Source organism: Papaver somniferum, chromosome 2 (genome assembly GCF_003573695.1).
Source record: "Papaver somniferum cultivar HN1 chromosome 2, ASM357369v1, whole genome shotgun sequence".
NCBI classification, from domain to species: Eukaryota; Viridiplantae; Streptophyta; class Magnoliopsida; order Ranunculales; family Papaveraceae; genus Papaver; species Papaver somniferum.
In genome coordinates this window covers 16,373,026-16,395,714 of record NC_039359.1, presented here as the reverse complement: position 1 = coordinate 16,395,714, position 22,689 = coordinate 16,373,026, and the positions used below count along the sequence as shown (strand labels likewise).

General features: G+C 35.3%; 1 long non-coding RNA gene across 2 annotated transcripts; it reads left to right on the top strand.

The window, feature by feature from the left end:
- The first annotated feature begins 7,683 nt into the window (after positions 1-7,683).
- LOC113347014 lies at positions 7,684-9,796 on the top strand. Of its 2 annotated transcripts, XR_003358696.1 has the most exons (4): positions 7,684-8,016; positions 8,137-8,247; positions 8,948-9,362; positions 9,492-9,796. It is a non-coding gene; the product is annotated as an uncharacterized LOC113347014 (long non-coding RNA). The 2 variants fall into 2 exon arrangements; XR_003358695.1 differs by lacking the exon at positions 8,137-8,247.
- The last annotated feature ends 12,893 nt before the right edge of the window (positions 9,797-22,689 follow it).

The following is a 22,689-nucleotide window of genomic DNA, read 5'->3' as shown; positions in this document are numbered from 1 at the left end:
TTGTTTCCCAAAATCTTACTTGTGAGGAGTCATAAACTTGGGCAGAATTTGTAAGTCTGTTCTTTTAGTAGGTAGCAATAATCTTATGATCGATATCTTTCACTGTTTTTTGGGATAAATATATTCGATTTTCATAAACTAAAATATATCACTCCTGGATTTTCTCCTGTCTTATATTATATATTATTCTTTTTCAAAAGAAGACTATCTTAACATCAATGGAGAAATTGATGAAAGAAGTTTCATCTCTTGATGATTTGGTACTTTGTGCATCGGTCATGACTGAAACTCAAGATGCTCTACAACCTGGTAATCTTTTGGGTTCTTTGAGAAAACAGATTCTTACTGTTAGAGTTGTATTAGGCATCATGAACTAATGATAAAGGCTTCAAAAGAAGTACTTGTTGATCTTCAATCACAACTGTTCAAGATGCACAAACTTTCCATTGGAAAGGAAAGTGCTCGGAAGAATTTGAATCCGGAATTCGAAAGTGACGTCCACACGACACACGATTGAAGAAAATAAACATCAATATTTTGATTTACTTCAATTATTGTATAAGGTCTATTTTGAATAAAACTATCATTATTATTTATGAATAAAATTATTATTTTATAATTTTTGTTTCATGTGATAGTTATCGATTACATAGCATGTGAATGAATGTTTACATTTTTGTTATGTGAATTCGGTTATGAGATGTCTGATTTCGGTTTTTATTAACCTTAATATTTGACCTCATATGATGTAACCCTTATGATTTGTGTGGCTTTTTGATTTAGCGGGATTAAGTTCTAGCCCATGTTGGTAGGCTTTATCAAAGGATCATAAGGTGTTCCGATTGAGACTCATATTTGAAAAGTCACAATATGTTGAATCAATTTTTGTTTTCATGAGTTGTGTTTAGCATAACATATGTGTTTCGGGTTTTCAAATTTTGCTATTGGCATGTATTAGTTAAAACTGATTCAACCTTTCTCTGATAAAGGTTGCTTTTGTTGTTGTTCTTTTGTTCTTTCTAGAGGATGACAACACATTGAGGGAGAGTTCTTATTTGAACCTGCGCTTTATAATATATCTTTCTGGGGAGAGTGGCTGCGGAAATTGAGGTTACGAATTTCCTGTTTAAGAAAAGCATGTTTATATTTCATATATTTTACTTTTGCTTAACAAATTTCGGTACAATTGATATGTTTCATTATATTGTGTATGGATGTGTGTATGATTCAATTGTTTCCGGTTAAGAAAGACTGTGTCAATTTATTTGGCTTATTGTTGGTATCTTCTTTATTGGTAGGTATCAAGTGTTTTTTCTTAACGAAATTCGGTGCAATTGCGGTGCAATTGCGGTGCAATTGCGGTGCTATAATGTGTAATATTTCTTTCAATTGCTTTCCGTTAAGAAAATAATTGTGCAAGTCAATTTATTTTGGTTTGCATGTATTGTTTGTGGATTAAAAAAATACGAGATCATTTGTTTAGTCCAATTGATTCTGGATAAGAGAAACTAAGTTAATTATAATCTTAGTTAGACTTATCAAATTGTAGGGTTTGGTTATTCAAGTCTAATCGAATGCCTTGACAAGAAAAACTAGTTAACTAACCTAGTGTTTGTTTTGTCTAAAGGGAAAGGTCTCAGTTATTGTCTGAATAATTAAAGCCTGATGTAAAAAAGCGGGGGTCTAACAACCACACCCAATATTTCGCTTAGCAATCTGTATAAACTAACTCCAATATACTTTCAAGAGAATCAACTAAACAGTCAGACTCAATCTTAAGAAAAGTATATCAAAGAGTTATATCTCAATTACTCAATTCAATCTGCAACTAAACAAATAGGAATTTGCGAGCCCGATTGAATATAAGAAATAACTTGGACGGTATCAAAAACCAATATCCAAGTGTCAATCAATTTAATCAATAACCAAAGGTTGGATTCACAAATTATTGAACTTTCGCACAACCTGTGATAATTCAACTATATAGAAAATATAATGCGGAAAATAAATAAAAAAGACACCAGAAAATTTTTTAACGAGGAAACCGCAAATGCAGAAAAACCTCGGGACCTAGTCCATATTTGAACACCACATTGTATTCAGCCGCTACAGAAACTAGCCTACCCCAAGTTAACTTTGGACTGGAATGTAGTTGAGCCCTAACCAATCTCACACTGATCATGGTACAGTCGCGCTCCTTACGCCTCTAGAACCACGCCGGATTCTGCGCACTTGATTTCCTTAGCTGATCTCACCCACAACTAAGAGTAGATATGACCCAAAGTCGAAGACTTGATAAACCAGTATTTCTTTCACAGAAAAGTTTATTGAATAGATAAAATTGTCTCTCACAGATATACCTATGAGTTTTGTTCCTTTTTTTGATAAATCAAGGTGAATAGGAACCAATTGATATACCAGACTTATATTCCCGAAGAACAGCCTAGAAATATCAATCACCTCACAATAATGTTAATCGTATGGTGGCGAAACAAGATATTGTGGAATCACAAACGATGAGACGAAGATGTTTGTGACTACTTTTTATCTTTCCTATCGGAGATTAAATCTCGAGCAAATCTAAGACAAGATAGTACTCAATCACGATAGATAACAACAAGATCCTAACACGCAACTACAGAGAAAATAGTTGGGTCTGGCTTCACAAGCCCAATGAAGTCTTCAAGTCGTTAACCTACTGGGTTTTAGAAAAACCTAAGGTTAAAGGGGAATCGACTCTAGTCGCAACTAATATCACGCAAGAGGTGTGGGGATTAGATTTCCCAGTTGCTAGAGTTCTCCCTTATATAGTCTTCAAATCAGGGTTTGCAATCAATGTTACCTTGGTAACAAAGTATTCAATATTCACCGTTAGATGAAAACCTGATTAGAGTCAAGCTAATATCTTTCAACCGTTAGATCGAACTTAGCTTGTTACACACAAATAAAAAGTGACTTCATTTAGATATGAGTAACCATACCTAAACGTGTACACCTTGTTAGCTCAACAATAGTTAATTGAAGTTAGCCATATGAACACTTTCATATCAACCTTATTCATCTCAACCATAACTAGTTCAAATGACTCAAATGAAACTAGTTCTAGAGTTGTTCAATTGTTTATATGAAAACGGGCACGCATACCTAAGTAGCCGAACTTGGACTGTATTCGCTAGTATGCAAACAGGTACGTATACTGTCATACACTTCCAAGCTTCAGTTGAATCCAGTACGCGTACAGGTACGCACACTATAGTACCCGGACTTCAACTGACTTCGCCAGTATGCATACATGTATGCATACTCTAGCTCCCGAACTTTACCTGACCTCGCCAGTACGCATACAGGTATGCATACTACATTCCGGTCTTGGATCAACACATATGCAAGTACGCATACTGTGATCATAATCCAATTATGGTTAAGTGTTCTAAACTCCCATTTCAATCATTGAAACATTCTTAGAAGACGACAATAGCTGTCTCACACAAACTATTAGCTTTGAAGCAATTTTCAAGTGATCGAATGATCAATACGAAACATTCTGAGTCTACATCAAATGACTGTCTCAAAAAAATCATGTAATATGTTACAAGGCGATTTTCACATGATCATCTTTTGACTTTCGCCAAGAATATAAGATAAACTTGGTTAAAGCAAAAGCTTACCAACACATATTTCGAGAAATATGTAAGCGAGTTAAACTCATCTCGAAAAATCAAATGTGTATAATTGAAGTCTATATAGCTATACGACTTTGTCTCAAATATGAGATAGAGTAGATAGACTTTTGAGTGATAGATAAGTTCAAGTCTCCACGTACCTTATGTTGATGAAGTTCCACAAGCTCCCCTTAGTAGTTCATCGTCTTTGATCGATGAATGTTGTGAAGTCTAATGCTCAACTACACTTTCTATCCTAATCCGAGACTTATCTATTAGTAGATTAAAAATCAATACTTATAGTTTTGGCAACTAAACTTGACTGAAAAAGCGGGGGTCTAACAACCTCACCCAATATTTCGATTAGCAATATGTATGGACTAACTCCAATATACATTCTAAAGAATCAACTAGACAGTCAGACTCAATCTAGAGAAAAGTATATCGAGGAGTTAATATCTCTATTTCTTGATTTAATTTTGAAAAGGCGGGGGTACCCAAATATACCACAAGCTAAAACTTTTCCTACCTATAAGTCTTTTTTCCTAAAGTGATTGTCTATGGACTGAGTCGAGACAATACAACTAATCGGTTCACACTTCGTGTGATCGTCTATGGATACGAGATAGAGACAATACAACAACGAAGTATATTTACTTGATACAAAGGTTCGGACTTAACCAAACACAATAAGATTGCTTATCAAGTAAATAGGAATTAACGTTTGTGTAATTTACTTTAATAATAATAAAACAATTATAATGCGGAAAATAAAAGTAAATGACACAGCAAGATTTTGTTGACGAGGAAAAACTGCAAATGCAGAAAAACCCCGGGACCTAGTCCAGAATTGAATACTCTCAGGATTAAGCCGCTACACAAAATTACACTAACTTCGTATAGTTGAGACCAAGTAACTACCCTATAGTTCACCTAGTTCCGTCTGTATTCCCACGCCTCCAACTTACAAATAAGTCACGTACTTGGATCAATCCCTTTGGTTCATATTCCAAACAGTAAAGGAACAAGAAATCTGTTTGGTATCAACTTTATTCAAACAAGTGATATGAGTCGGACAAAGGCTCTTCCGTTTATCTCAACATAAACTCCTTCGTCAAGTCTAGATCTATCTTATGTTCAATCACCCCAAAGGTAATCGATTAAGATTAAGCCAACAACACCTTTAATCCGAAGAACCGTGTTGACGCCGATCTACTAAATTAATCAATCCAATCTATTAGAGCATTGCTCGGTCGAACTCGCATGCGTTGCTATCTCAAGCATGTTCGTCAATGTTAGTGATCAAAACTATAAGTCTTGATTTCTAGTCTACTATAGATAAATCTCGGACTAGGATAGAAAGTGTACTTGAGCTCAAGGATTTCATGGCGACTCATCATACAAGAAGAATAACTACTCAAGGAACTAGTGGAACTTCTCGACAAAAAGGTATGTGAAGACTTGAACTTATCTGTCACTCAAAAGTCTATCTACTCTATCTCCTACTTCTTGAGACAAAAAGTCGTAAGCTATATATAGACTTAGATTATACACATTTGGTATTTCGATCCGAGTATACCTCGCCTATCTATATCTCGAAATATGTGTTGGTAAGCGTTTCTCGAAATATGTGTTGGTAAGCGTTTCGCTTCGACCATGTTTATCTTTACCTAGTGACGAAAGTCATGATATGTTTCAATCACTTTGAAAATTGCTTTGACGAGAAATGGTGTAACAACTGTATAACGTCCTCTAAGAATGTTATAATGGTTGGAATGAGAGTTTAGATTACATAACCAATGATGGACATAAGTATTATTGTGGAAACACATATGTGCATAAGTCCTATCCCTTGAACCAAAGTTTACGAACTTTGTTGATCAAGAATGGCTTGTTTCCAAGTCCACGAACTGCCGAACTTCTCATCTCGAAAACTTCTGCTGGAGTTGACAAACTTGTTGTGTGAGTACCAGTCCGCGAACCGGCGGAAAGTCTTTGCCGAGATTTTCTGCTGGAGTTTGTAAACTCTGCCCGGTTGCTTAAGTCTGGGAACCTAGTATGCGAACTTAAGAAGGTTATATATCTGAAGATGAGTTCTGAACTTCAACTTAAAAAGACTAATAAATGCAGTTTGCAAACCGTGGATATAAAAGTTCATGAACCGATTCAAGTGAATCAAATCATCTTTGCTTCAATTGTATCTTGTGTAGTACATAATATTTCCTTGCAATTGAACATCTCTCTAACTAGTTCATGTGAAGTCATTTGAACTAGTTATGGTGAAGAAGAATATGGTTGGTATGAAATACTCATATGGCTAACCTTTTGGTTAACTATTGTTGAACCAACAATGTACACGTTTGGGTACGGTAACAAACCTAGAAGCGTGCATTTAATTTGTGTATAACAATCTAAGTTTTCGATCTAACAGTTGACAAATATTAGCTTGAATATAAATCAGGTTTTCATCTAACGGTGGATATTGTTTTCTTTGTGACCAAGGCGAAACCCTGATTTGAAAGACTATATAAAGGAGACATCTAATATTGTGCAAAACTAATCCCCACACTTCACGTGTGATACTAGTTTGCGTGCTAGAGTCGTTTCTCCTTTAACCTTTGGTTTTCTTCTTCTAAAACCAGGTTAACGACTTAAAAACTTCATTGGAATTGTGAAGCCAGACCGATACTACTTTTATCGTAGTTGTGTGATCTGATCTTGCATCTTCTATCGTACGAGTACAATCAGATTGATTGTCTTGAGATTAATATCTCCGATAGGAAAGATATAAAAAGTAGTCACAAACATCTTCGTCTCATTGTTTGTGATTCCGCAACATCTTGTTTCGCTACCATACGATTAAGATTGTTATGAGGTGATCGATTTATCTAGGTTGTTCTTAGGGAATATAAGACCGGATTATCAATTGGTTCTTGTTCACCTTGACTATTATCAAAAGACGGAGCAAAAACTTTAGGGTTTTTCTGTGGGAGACAGATTGATCCTTTGATAGACTTGTCTATGTGAGACAGATTTGTTTATTGTTAAAGCCTGTGATTTTGGGTCGTAGCAACTCTTAGTTGTGGGTGAGATCAGCTAAGGGAATCAAGTACGCAGTATCCTGCTAGGATCAGAGGCATAGGGAGTACAACTGTACCTTGGATCAGTGGGAGATTGATTGGGGTTCATCTACAGTCCAGTATGAAGTTAGCTTGGAGTAGGCTAGTGTCTGTAGCGGCTTAATACAGTGTATTTTCAATCTGGACTAGGTCCCGGGGTTTTTCTGCATTTGCGGTTTCCTCGTTAACAAAATTTCTGGTGTCTGTGTTATTTCTATTTCCGCATTATATTTGTTTATATAATTGAAATAATACAGGTTGTGCGTTTGAATCAATCAATTGGAAATCCGCCTTCGGTTGTTGATTGATATTGATTGATCCTTGGATATTGGTCTTTGGTACCATCCAAGATATTCCTTGTATTTGGTTAGAACTCGCAGTTCTTGCTTGAGTAAATCAAATCAAGAAAGAGATATAAACTTGTTGATATACTTTTAATTGATTGAGTCTTGTTGATTCTCTTAAAAGTATATTCGAGTCCGTCCATACAGATTGCTAAGCGAAATATTGGGTGGTATTGTTAGACCCCCGCTTTTTTACAATCTACCACAAGGATAAACCGATTATTAATTGGATCACTACACCGTTTTTCCCGATTAACAACAGAATTTTGCAACAGCTCTTACGCAGTTGCATAATTTGTAACTGCAGGAAGTAGTTGCGAATTTTTTAGCGGTGTTGCGATTCGCAGCGGCTGACCATAACACATGTGTGTCCTACTTGTGTGCAAGGTAACACCAACATTATACGCGTGTGAACCGGTTACGTGGGTGGGAACACTAGTCTTATTTTTTAGCCCAGATATGTAAAATCGTTTTACATGAGAAAGATTATTCTACCCTTTTTCCTTGTCATATATCCAAAATCCAACCCTACCTTATCTTCTTTTTTATCTACCAGGACCAGCGCCTCCCACTCTCTCTCATTTGGCCTCATCTCTATTCTCTTCATAAACACAAACGAAATCGAAGATCTATCGAAAAAATCAATCAATAACATCAGCTCTTCTCTATTCTCTTCATCAACACCAGCTGAAACGAAGATTCATCAGCTCTTCTCGATGCTCATCATTAACAAAATCCATCAGCAGATCAGTTCTTGAGGATTTGTTGTGAATCGATGAAGAACAGTCAATGAGGAGCACCAACAATATTCGAGAGTAATTGTGTGTTGTCTAAAGCAATTAGTAATTGTACCGAAACTCAAGATTATACCTCTTCGTTGGTATGTTGTTGGTAAGGGAAACCCTAATTTTGTTTTTGCTTTGATTGATGCTGGTGTGAATTTTAGGGATTTATCAAATGGGATTTTTTTGTTTGTTTGAGATTGACGGTTCAATTGATTGTTGTTTGCAGTTGTCAATTCCAGAAATTTGTATGAATGTGTGTGTATACTTAGCTCAGCAATGGATTTACTTATAATGGTATAGAAGTTGATTAATATAAATACCAAACCTGCAGTTTGAGGTATATAGAAATAGCAGTTCATCAACTACGTATATTTCAGTTTCGTTATACTACAATTTTTGATGAACACATCTTTTGTGTGCTTGCTTATAGTGTTTTTGTCATTTAATGGGACACACCAACATATTCGAATAACAAGTTCCACTTCTTGGCTTACCAAAAACAAAAAATCTTCATATATTTTAAGCTATGAGGTGGTTCAATACATGCTAGGATTTATTTTATTATAAGATTGAGTATCGATCATACCCCTATTACACTTGAGGTCAGTTTATTTGGCTTCGGCACAGGATCTTGCTTGTAGATTTGTTTATGTTCATGGTGATGTACGTGAGAAATACTGGAATGCTCAGTTCGTAGAACCTGTTCACCTTCTCTAAGAAGGCACATCTCGTGTCCTGCTGGTGCCTCCTCATGATTTTCCAGAGTTACAAACCTCATGATTTTCCAGAGTTCCTTTGTAATTATCATTTCAGTTGGACATCTTAGTCTGGCAGTGCTCATGGAGATGTATTAGAGTTGTACATCTTAGTCTTGTTAACTACATTTTTGATTACTATACTTCGGTTGATTATTGTTTGAAAGATGACGCAACATTTAATGGTATAGGTGCTCCAGCTTGACTGGTAGTTCTCATGTTTTTAAATTCAACCATCCATCCATTGATCCCACTAACTCTCTGTTGGTTCTTACTTAACAGATAACACTATTATCTGCTCATACAGCTGATGGAATCGTTGCTTGGCGAGGTTAGGGAGGAGTTCGAACATCGCTTGGCGACCCAGAATGAACCGATAAGCTTATCTTCGCTTTGTTAGTAATAAAGAAACAAGAGATTTCTAGTAATAAAGAAACATAAGTATTGTGGATTGTTTGGCAGGTGGTGGTGGTGGATACCAAGGAGGAGGAGATCAGGGAGGGTGTCTTGGTGATGGATATCAAGGTGGGGGAGATAAAAAAAGAAACAAGATTTTTCTTAGTAACAAAGTAACATGTTTGGCATGTGGTGGTGGTGGATACCAAGGAGGAGGAGATTGGGAAGGGTGTCTTGGTGGGGGAGATCATGGAGGTAGTGGTAGCGGAAGAGATGGTGATTTGATGTGCCCTAATTCAAGGTATGTTGAGTTTATCTTCCTAATATATGATACGAGCCACAATATTGTTTACGAAGCAGTAGGATTACAATTGATTTTGGTTTTTTATTTTTAACTTCAAAGTCTTAATGTTAGTATCTTGGAATGCAGTAATTTACATTAGGTATTTTTCCATGTACTCAACACGGAGGATATGGAAGATTTGGCGGATATACCTGCCATTTGATCAAGATCCATTGATAGTTTGTTTCTAAATCATCCTGATTTTGTGCATTAAATGGATGACATCTGCTGAATCATCCAGAACGACACTTATGTCTTATTTAAAAGAGGCTCTCCAGAGGCAGGTTACTGTTTTATTTTTGTATCTCTTTCCCCCACCCTCACCAGCAACACAAAAAACAAATATTTCTTTTTTGTATCAATATTTTATATTCATTTACTTTTACTATTTATTTTATTTTCCTAATTTAGATTATGTTGTTCTTATAGGAATAAGTCACGTACTTGGATCAATCCCTTTGGTTCGTATTCCAAACAGTAAAGGAACAAGAAATCTGTTTGGTATCAACTCTATTCAACCAAGTGATATGAGTCGGACAAAGGCTCTTCCGTTTATCTCAACATAAACTCCTTCGTCGGGTCTAGATCTATCTTATGTTCAATCACCCAAAGGTAATCGATTAAGATTAAGCCAACAACACATTTAATCCGAAGAACCGTGTTGATGCCGATCTACTCAATTAATCAATCCAATCTACCACAAGGATAAACCGATTATTAATTGGATCCTCTTTTAACGAAACAAGTATTGTGCACACCAAAGATTGTAAAACCCAAATCAGATCTTCAATATCTTCTTTGTCTTCAAATTTTCTTAAATCTTCAATAAAAACCTGCACATAATCACTTGAATCTCTTGTGATCAATCACGCACGTAATGGAGTCTGTTAACAATGGATTATCACAATATCGTCTTTAGAACTAACAACAGTTTAAAAATCCCTGTCGAAACTCTGAACTAGTTTGAGTGAATCTTATATCAGAAGAAAAGATTCTCAAGAATAAACAAACTAGGTACAATCAGATTTCAACCACTATTAGTCAATCAAATCAATCGAAAACAAATATAAACCGCAATTATCTAGTTTCCCACCAACGGATCGCGCCAAAACTTCTAAATCCCAAATAAGACTTTAAACTGAGCGACCATAAGAGATTTCACATAATTAGATTACTCTCCACTCCGATAAGCGGCTACACCAGTAACAACAACAAAAGAGTAAATATATTGTTACGAAGGATTAGTTTGATAGAAAGGAAAACTTCGTGTATTTATAGACAAGGAATTTTGGACACCAGAGAATTTCCAAAATCGAAAATATTCTCAAGATATTCATTAAAGCACAAATTCGGTTTCCATAATTCCTGGAAATGCTCTGTCCAAAAATAACGATTGAAATCTCTCGGAAAATCTAATTAGTAATGCACATTACTAATTCTGTAATTTCCCTACAAAATGAAATTAATAACCTTAATTAAAAGATTCTTAACTTACTTATGTTTCGATCCTGAGATTCTCTTCCCTTAGCCGTTAAGGAATATCTTTGAACAATTATAGAAATAAACATTCACAACACGTGTTCAAAGTTGTCGACATCTTTACTTTGTAAGTTCTCTTTCACACTTACAACCTTGAAACCGATTTGCCACACTTCCAAACAAGTTTAGAATTGGTTCATCTGACTTTCAAAAACTATGTGATTGATCAAACCAACATTCAATCACAATCATGGGTTTAACGGTTCTACCAAAACAAGTTTTGGTTCTACCTCCATGTGAGTACTACGCATAGTCACACTAGCTTCCCAAAGATTCGGTTCTAGGTACTAGGATCGGTTCCCCACATATATATGGTATCTAACTTATATGTGTTGCACATGTCCATAGGATGGGTTTCCCTTTCTGCTATAAACCTTGTTGCACCCCATACAAGGATCGGTTCCCTTTCCCCAAGGTCAGACATAACCCGATCACACCACAGGTGATTACTTAAGATTGGTTTTACTAATAAAAGTTATACCAATACATAAGTCAGGACTTTGTGAATAGTTTTACCAAGAACACAACAAGTTGTGAGCGGCTATACTCTATCACACATATTGGTTGTTCATAAGATATGCAATGAATAACAAAACCAATAACTCCTGGCAATTTACTTTTCGGTTCACAAACAAGTTTATGAACTTACTTCCTTAGAACACATGTAAACATTGTTACTTAGGATGAAATCCTCACCTCATACCCATACATAATCACAATAGCATTCAAATGATTATGGCGATGTCTTATCTACAAAGTTTAATGGTTAAGCAATAAACCTCGTATTGTATTCCTTAATACTATGTCTACCTAGAATTCGTATATGCTTCGCAGTTATGTTTTCAATATGCACGACTTGAAAGATACGTTAGGGAATGAAACAGTTCAAGTCAAATATCACTAACCTCAAGTGGAAGGATGATTGTTGTCGTTGTATCTCATTGCTTCTTCACATCTTCAAGACTTCGCAATACTTGTAATGTCTCACATCCTAATACTTTCAAGCTAATCTATACGAAGTTTAACTCTAGTACATAATCAAGCGACTCTTAACATGAGTTTTGATTCACTAAAATATGACAACCAAACTTGACATACCAACTGCTTGGTGGGTTCAACCGAACAATGCTCTAACAATCTCCCCCTTTGTCAATTTTAGTGAGAAAACTCTTACATCATGTGGATATACAAATTACAAGAATTCATTACACTCCGCTTGATTCCCGATTCAATAGCACAGTAAAACTGCTTACATTCAATCCTTGAAAATGCCGTTGTTGATATTATAATAAAAAACAAATACTCCCCCTAAGGAATATAGGTAGATATTCAATCTGCACGTCTTTGTTATACCAATCAATATGACATGTTATTCCCCCTTAGTCTATGCTTTCACTCTTTCGTTAGATAAAACATTCAAGTACCAATGTTCTTTTCTCTAGTGATGCCAATCAATAAAAAATCAATACCAGCACCACCTGTTTACTCCATATATTTCTCCCCCTTTTTGTCACAAAAATGACAAAGAAACGAAAAAATAAAGGACAACACTAAAAGTATCTTACAAATCTCAGAATAGACTTGCAAACCTGTAGAGTTAGGCACGAGGGTTCCACACATCATGCTCTGATAACCACTATCAAAACCGAAACTACAAGTAATCTTATTTTGATATGTTACCAAGGAAACAATTGTCCGAAACAATTTTTCCCATTTAGTTTAGCAAACCAAAAACAACTAATCACATTAGTCCCTTTGCTAAACCGATTGTTCAAAAACAACCGCTTAATTCGATAAGACCAAAATAAAGATAAACTCCATTTTTCTCATCAGGTTCTAATTATCCATAAACTTAGACATTTCAATTTTAAACAAGCCAAACACTAGGTTAGTTAACTAGCATTTCCTTGTTTAGGCATTCGATTAGACTTGAATAACCGAAACCTCACTTTGATAAGACAAACTAAGATCAGAATTAACTTAGTTTCTTATCCGGAATCGAATTGGACTAAACAACTCATCCCGTACACAAATTATTTCGTTAAGCCATAAATAATTCATACAAACCAAAATAAATCAACTTGCATAATTATTCACCTCAACCGGAAGCAATTGAAACAACATAGACATTAAAAGCACCGCAATTGCACCTTAATTTTGTAAGCTTAAACAATTGATACCATACAAAAGCAAGATGACAATAGTTTTTCTTAACCGGAACCAATTGAATCACACACACATCAATTGTACCGAAATTTCGTAAGCCTAAACGATTGATACCACACAATAAAGCATGATAACAATAGTTTTTCTTAACAGGAACCAATTGAAACATACATCCACACACACATCATGGAATAAATATCAATTGAATCTAAATTTTGTGAAGCAAAAACAAAAATATATATAATATAAACTCAGGCTTTTCTTAAACAGGAAAACAATTAACTAACAAGATTGTTACCTCAAATTTCGCATCCACTTCTCCAATATCATAACATCTTCGTCCAGGGAGAATTGATATCGAAATATCACCACGTTGTCATCCTTATGCAGAAACAAAAGAATAACAACTCACCTCAACCTTTACCAGATAAAGGTTGAAAACCGGTTTTAACAATTGCAAGCAAAAGTTGAAAACCATCGAAACACATATGCTTTTATGCTAAACCATAACCGATTCAACATATTGTGACTTTTTCACATATTGTTTCTATTAGAACCCCTCATGATCCTTTGATAAATCCTAGCTACTAGGGCTAGAACTTAATCCCGCTAAATCAAAAAGTCACCCAAACCATAAGGGTTCACAATATATGAGATTGAATATTAAGGTAGTAAAACCGAAATCAAACATCCCATAAACATACATAGCAATAAGATAAAAGCAATTAAGCACAAGCTACGTAAACCGAAAACTATCACAAGAAAAATTACCAATCAATTAATTTTATTCATAATAGGATAGTTTTATTCATAATAGACTTTATTGAATGAAATCAAAAACTACTGTCTATTTTTCTAGAAGAGATTTAATCTTCTTTTACTCCCGTAGAAGTACAATCCTTAGGACCAGGTGCATTTTGTCGCTCTTCTTCGATTTTTGATTCCTGATCCCAAAACTCTGATTCAAAATTTTGAATTCCTTTAAGAGTCTCTATATCTTTTCGAGCAGTAAAGCCCACCTGTTTCTGAAAACAGTCAAGTTGTTTACCTATGCTTCCAAGTTGAGTAAGAAGCATCTTCTTGTAACAATTTGGTGAAATTCTTCCAACACCATCATAGTGGGTTTGTATCCCAGTCATTTGACTTATAGTCTTATTAGTCACAACATTAATGCTCAATTTATCTTCAAAATCTTCTTCTCCGACTGATTCACGGATTTTGGTAATGATGCACGGAAAATCGAGATTCCTCTTGATACCAGAAGATGAGATAAAATCTGATATCTTGATCATTTGACTGACAATGATGCCGCAAATATCTATTTGAGTATCCTTTTTGAGAAGAAGGAAGATAAATTCTGCAAATATCTTATCCCAGACTGATTTATCTCTTGTACTTGAAAAAATGGTTGCTAAAGAAAGTTTACCAAAAACCCTACGATGAAGGGGTATATCCTTTGTTGGTAGTCTATCATTTTCCCATGCAACCTTCTTTCCAATGAGACTTGTTGAAATGGTATCGTGATCAATTTCAACTTCGGTAATCATGTGATTACTTTCCTCACTGTATTTAATAGCATTAGATATAGTATTTCGATTAACATAACAGATTTCTCTACCAATAAAAATCACAAAGCTGAGTTTTTTGTGATCAATATTGTGAATATTGGCATAGAATACTCTTACCATATCAGGTGAATATTCTTCAAGATCGAAAAGATTTCCCCAGTTCCTTTCTTGAAAAAAATTCACATAGTCCTTATTTCGGACATCCGGATTAAACTTCTTTTCAGTCGTGAAACCATTCCTTTGAGAGTTTCGTACTTTCTAAAGCAAGAGCTATCAACAAATCTTGTAAGTTCATGCTTGTCATCAATACTGTTCGGAAATCTGATTTCATCCCTATCTTCAATTCTGATCCGTTTATTACGGGATTTAGTTCTTGATTTCCCTTTTCTCATATTTGCGAAAATATGAGAATCCCTAGTTACGATTTTGAGCAATCTTTACCAATATGTTCGAATACATATCAAGAGGTTATCTTTTATAGGAAGATTTGTCAACAAAAACCGGAAATAACTAGTTTTAGGAAATACACCCAAAATCGGAAACCGTGGCTTGTGGGGAAACAATTCCGATTTTGCATCTAGGTCTTTCTTTTGGAAAACCGGTTTTATATGGACTGGATCTTTAGCTCAGTTTGATTCCAAGTTTTTGTCCAATAGTTTGTGTACTCTTTTATTACCAGAATGTGATAATGTTACTTGAAGTTTACTAGAGTATACAGAGAAAATTTTGAACAAAATATGATATTTGTTGGAAATATCATCAGAATCAAAGACCACATAATATTTCAAAAGATCGCTTGCTTCATTAAAACAGTTGTGAGGTGCATGAAGCAATCCATTGTTAATAAAATTATTAACTGAAAACTTATTCCTTAAAGGAATACATATTTCCCAAAATCGCATCCTAGAGAGCAAAACATTGACAGAATTATATCTGAAAATATGCATGTATATACTTTGGTAGTCCGACCAAAATATATTTAATATTCCATATTTAATAGGAACAAAATATCCATGGTTCACAAAAATCATAAGAGGAATCTTACGCATTTTCAGGATACAACCTGTTACATAGGCCTTAATACCATTGTTACTCAACAGAATGATATACAATCCTATGTTTACCAAAGGAACATGTAAGTCACTCAAGACATATAAGCATGATCCCTAACAAATTTAGGAATAGGAGTATTACATACTTCATACGTGATTTCCACCACGATTTTCTAAAGTAATCAAATCCTGCAACTACGTTAAATGATTCGGTCATAGGTTCAATTCTTATAGGTTGGATCGCACCAAACACTGATTGTTAGATCTTTTCGTGTCTGCCTGCTCTGATACCAATTGAAAAGGCGAGGGTGCCCAAATATACCTCAAGCTAAAACTTTTCCTACCTATAAGTCCTTTCTCTGAAAGTGATTGTCTATAGACTGAGTCCAGACAATACAACTAATCGGTTCACACTTCGTGTGATCGTATATGGATACGAGATCGAGACAATGCGACAATTAAGTATGTTTACTTGATACAAAGGTTCATACTTAACCAAACATAATAGGATTGCTTATCAAGTAAATAGGAATTAACGTTTGTGTAATTTACTTTAATTATAATAAAACAATTATAATGCGGAAAATAAAAGTAAATGACACAGCAAGATTTTGTTGACGAGGAAAAATTGCAAATGCAGAAAAACCCCAGGACCTAGTCCAGAATTGAATACTCTCAGGATTAATCCGCTACAAAAAATTACCCTAACTTCGTATAGTTGAGACCAAGTAACTAACCCTATAGTTCACCTAGTTCCTTATGTATTTCCATGCCTCCAACTTATAAATAAGTCACGTACTTGGATCAATCCCTTTGGTTCGTATTCCAAACAGTAAAGGAACAAAAAATCTGTTTGGTATAAACTCTATTCAACCAAGTGATATGAGTCGGGCAAAGGCTCTTCCGTTTATCTAAACATAAACTCCTTCGTCGGGTCTAGATCTATCTTATGATCAATCACCCAAAGGTAATCGATTAAGATTAAGCCAACAACACCTTTAATCCGAAGAACCGTGTTGATGCCAATCTACTCAATTAATCAATCCTATCTACCATAAGGATAAACCGATTATTAATTGGATCCTCTTTTACCGAAACAAGTATTGTGCACACCAAAGATTGTAAAACCCAAGTCAGATCTTCAATATCTTATTTGTCTTCAAATCTTCTTAAATCTTCAATAAAAACCTGCACACAATCACTTGAATCTCTTTTGATCAATCACGCACAGAACGGAGTCTGTTAACAATGGATTATCACAAGATCGTCTTTAGAACTAACAACAGTCTAAAGATCCCTGTCGAAACTCTGAACTAGTTTGAGTGAATCTTATATCAGAAGAGAAGATTCTCAAGAATAAACAAACTAGGTGCAATCAGATTTCAACCACCGTTAGTCAATCAAATCAATCGAAAACAAAGATAAACCGCAATTATCTAGTTTCCCACCAACGGGTCGCGCTAGAGCTTCTCAATCCCAAAGAAGACTTTAAACTGAGCGGCCGTAAGAGATTTCACCTAATTAGATTACTCTCCTCTCCGATAGGCGGCTACACCAGTAACAACAACAAAAGAGTAAATATGTTATTACGAAGGATTAGTTTGCTAGAAAGGCAAACTTCGTGTATTTATAGACAAGGAAGTTTGGACACCAAGGAATTTCCAAAACCGAAAATATTCTCAAGATATTCATTAAAGCACAAATTCGGTTTCCATAATTCCTGGAAATGCTCTGTCCAAAAATAACGATCGAAATCTCTCGGAAAATCTAATTAGTAAATGCACATTACTAATTTTGTAATTTCCATACAAAGTGAAATTAATAACCTTAACTAAAAGATTCTTAACTTACTTATGTTTCGATCCTGGGATTCTCTTCCCTTAGCCGTTAAGGAATATCTTTGAACAATTATAGAAATAAACATTCACAGCACGTGTTCAAAGTTGTCGACATCTTTACTTTGTAAGTTCTCTTTCACACTTACAACCTTGAAACCGATTTGCCACACTTCCAAACAAGTTTAGAATTGGTTCATCTGACTTTCAAGAACTATGTGATTGATCAAACTAACATTCAATCAAAATCATGGGTTTAACGGTTCTACCAAAACATTTCGGTTCTACCTCCATGTGAGTACTACGCATAGTCACACTAGATTCCCAAAGATTCAGTTGACTAGGTACTAGGATCGGTTCCCCATATATATATGGTATCTAACTTATATGTATTGCACAAGTCCATAGGATCGGTTCCCCTTTCTGCTATAAACCTTGTTGCACCCCATACAAGGATCGGTTCCCCTTGATGTACTGCACCCCTTACAAGTATCGGTTCCCTTTCCCTTACTAGGAACGGTTCCCTTTCCCTTACAATGATCGGTTCCCTTTCCCTTACAAGGATCGGTTCCCTTTACCCAAGGTCAGACATAATCCTATCATACCACAGGTGATTACTTAAGATTGGTTTTACTAATAAAATTTATACCAATACATAAGTCATGACTTTGTGAATAGTTCTACCAAGAACACCACAAGTTGTGAGCGGTTATACTCTATCACACATATTGGTTGTTGATAAGATATGCAATGAATAACAAAACCAATAACTCCTGGAAATTTCCTTTTCGGTTCACAAACAAGTTTATGAACTTACTTCCTTAGAATACATGTAAACATTGTTCCCTAGGATGAAGTCCTCACCTCATACCCATACATAGTCACAATAGCATTCAAATGGTTATGGCGATGTCTTATCTACAAAGTTTAATGGTTAAGCAATAAACCTCGTATTGTATTCCTTAATACTATGTCTATCTAGTGTTCATATATGCTTCGCAGTTATGTTTTCAATATGCACGACTTGAAAGATAAGTTAGGGAATGAAACAGTTCAACTCAAATATCACTAACCTTAAGTGGAAGGATGATTGTTGTCGTTGTAGCTCCTTGCTTCTTCACATTTTCAAAACTTCGCAATACTTGTAATGTCTCATATCCTAATAATTTCAAGCTAACCTATACGAAGTTTAACTCTAGTACATAATCAAGCGACTCTTAACATGAGTTTTGATTCACTAAAATATGACAACCAAACTTGACATACCAACGCTTGGTGGGTTCAACCGAGCAATGCTCTAGCAAATTATTACACAAGCAAATCTGTGAGTCTTGATTAAATACAAGAGATATAAACTTGTATGGTACTAAAGACCAATATCCAAGGATCAATCAATTTCCAATCAACAACCAAAGGTTGGATTTCACAATTGATCGATACAACGCACAACCTGTGATATTTCAATTATATAACAAAATATAATGCGGAATAGAAATAACACAGACACCGGAAATGTATTCATTTAGGTTTGAGTAACTTTTGACATCGTATGGGATAATAATAGTTCACGGACGCAAACACACATATTCTATAACATATTGCAATATATAAAACCATAAAGATTAATACTGCAATCATCATCTTCCAAAATAATCTTTTAGAATTTAAACAAATAAACCTAAAAACATGAAGATGAAAACATTGGACATAGCTATGTGTACTCACAATAATGGCTATTCCAAACTCTAGTTATTCTTCTAAACAAAACAAGAATAAAATTCTCATAAGAAGATTTACTAAACATTAAGACCTTTGAAGAATTCTTTATCGTCCCCGAACTCCTTGTCGTCAACAACCATTGGTACATATGGTTCATGAAGATAGGAGTTAATATCAATAAACCTTCTTGGATGGTGATGTCGAACCAGGGCATTCTGAATTTCCAATGATCTTAAAACACAAGCCTTTATTTCCTGAATCTATTTTCTTGCCAACTTCAACTCTTTAAGAACATCAGAAAACTTCTGAGAGTTTGAAGGAACAACTCTTGGTTTCCTCACATTCCTTATTTTTCTCTTTAAAGTTGGAGATAATAGAGATTTCTCTTTTTCCTTAGTGATTGATGGCTTAACAATCATATTGATATCTTTCCCATCAGAAGACAAGGTGCTTGGAGTATCCATGAAAGCACGGTTTTGTGAGAGGAGTTCACAATCAAACCTCAACAAGCAGTCTTAAGATATAAAGAATATCAGAGAAGGAAAAAGGAATGTAGGGTTTTGAAACCTTTAAACAGGTTCGCACACGTCCAACTCACAACCCTAAAAAGAGTAGAATTTTCGAAAATAACCCTTTTTTTAATGACAGACAGGGAATTCCTAAAAACTAAGAAAAGAAGAAAAAAAAAACTTTCTTAAAGCCTGAGAGGTACAAAATCTTGTTTCTTTTGATCAGGCACATGAAACAAAATTTACAAAACAACACAATCAAGTTGTATTGCGGTGAACAACAATTTGTCCACCGTGTTCCTCGAGGGAGGAATCCACGGACCCCTGTCTGTCAAAACGATTTGACCATACTTTCTTCTCTAATGGTTTGTATTTTTCTTGGAAATTAATTTCTTCGAGGAAGATAAGATCTTACATACCTCAGCTGTCTTCTCCGCTAGTTTAAGATTGGTATCTAGACGATCTGATCTTCGTTGAAGCTTGTTGACATATCTCATCTTGTGTTTGCATTTGAAACACTTTGAAAACTCATGTACTTTGAGAGAACAATAGGAGCATGTCAACGCAAAAGATGATTCAGGCGCCTTTGAAACGCAAGATGCTAGGCACAAGGTAGATCCTGAAACATTAAACAAAGGGTTTCCAAAAGAAGGGTCAATTGATTCTTCCATCTTGATTGGGCTCTCTTCTAAAAGATTATCAAGATTGATGTATGTAATGCTACAATTATCAAAGTCAATATGTTCACATAGAAGAGCAACACTTGATTTTTTATCTTCATCATAATTATAATTGTCAGACATCTCATCAAGTGTCACAGCAAGACCTTTGTTCCCAGTGTATTTTCTACCGTTTGGGCACTCGTTAGAAAAATGACCAAAATATTTACACTTAAAGCACCGAGGCATATCCTCGTCATCAGTTTCATCTGTGTCCCTGTTTTTAGAAGGAATACGATTATGAGGTTTGACTGATGCTTTTGCCTTATCTCTGGAGAAACGTTTACTTCTCTTTAATAGAAGATCTCTAAACTGTCTTGTGATCATCGAGACCGATTTGTCAAGATCTTCATCTGATGAATATATCTCAGAATGATCTTCTCCAGAGATATACACATTTTTACTTTTATCAAGTAATTTTGTGTCTTTTAGTGCTTTGAGCGCAACATCCTTAGATTTGGATGAATGCTCGTGATCAAAGATCTTAAGCTTCCCAACCAGCGTATTTCTGGAGAGATTATCTAGGTTATTTCCCTCAACGACGGCATGCTTCTTAGAGTCGTATCTAGATGGAAGCGATCTGAGAATTTTCATCACAATGTCCTTTTCAGGAATAGTCTTTCCCAATGCAAAAGATGCATTAACAATTTCAGACGCTTTGTGATTAAACTCATCAAATGAATCTTCATCTGCCATACGAAGGTTTTCCCAATCGTAATTAAGGTTTTGAAGCCTAGCTTCCTTTTCACTGGTATTACCTTCGAATACGGTTTTTAAGATATCCCACACATCTGTAGACCTAGTGCAATTTGACACATGGTGCTGAAGATTTAGGGTAATGGCATGTGTGATGGCATTCAAACCGTCGGAGTTTTGTTTTGCAGCAAGTATCTCAGCAGCATCGTATTCGCCAATATTTTTTGGAACATTAACGTTACCTACTGCAACAACGGGAGCATCATAGCCATTGACAACATATACCGAAGATTGAAAATCACGCGCTTGAAGAAAAGATCACATAGCAATTTTCCACCATAAGTAATTAGATCCGTCGAAGACTGGTGGTACGTTAATAGAGATAGCACCTCTGTCCATAGAGTTCGATCGCTATGAACACACTTTTGAGGTCTTGAACGTGTTTGCCTGCTCTAATACCAATTGAAAAAGTGGGGGTCTAACAACCTCACCCACTATTTCGGTTAGAAATATGTATGGACTAACTCCAATATACTTTCTAGAGAATCAACTAGACAGTCAGACTCAATCTAGAGAAAAGTATATCGAGGAGTTAATATCTCTATTTCTTGATTTAATTCTTACTCAAGCAAATCTGCGAGTCTTGATTAAATACAAGAGATATAAACTTGGATGGTACCAAGGACCAAAAGGATCAATCAATTTCCAATCAACAACCAAAGGTTGGATTTCACAATTGATCGATACAACACACAACCTGTGATATTTCAATTATATAACAAAATATAATGCGGAATAGAAATAACACAGACACCAGAAATTTTGTTAACGAGGAAACCGCAAATGTAGAAAAACCCCGTGACCTAGTCCAGATTGAACACCACACTGTATTAAGCAATTACAGACACTAGCCTACTACAAACTAACTTCGGTCTGGACTGTAGTTGAACCCTTATCAATCTCACACTGATTCAAGGTACAATTGCGCTCCTTACTTCTCTGATCCCAGCAGGATACTACGCACTTGATTCCCTTAGCTGATCTCACCCACAACTAAGAGTTGCTACGACCCAAAGTCGAAAACTTGATAGACAAATCTGTCTCACACGGAAAAATCTATAGAATTGAATAAATCTATCTCCCACAGAAATACCCAAGAGTTTTTGTTCTGTCTTTTGATAAATCAAGGTGAACAGGAACTAATTGATAAACAAGTCTTATATTCTCGAAGAACAGGCTAGTATTATCGTTCACCTCACAATAATCTAAATCGTATGGTAGCGAAACTAGATATTGTGGAATCACAAACGATGAGACGAAGATGTTTGTGATTTCTTTTTATCTTGCCCTATCGGAGATATAATCTCAAGACAATTATTCAATTGAACTCGTACGATAGAAAATGGCAAGATCAGATCGCTCAACTACAAGAAAAGTAGCTTCGTCTGGCTTCACAATTCCAATGAAGTTTTTCAGTCGTTA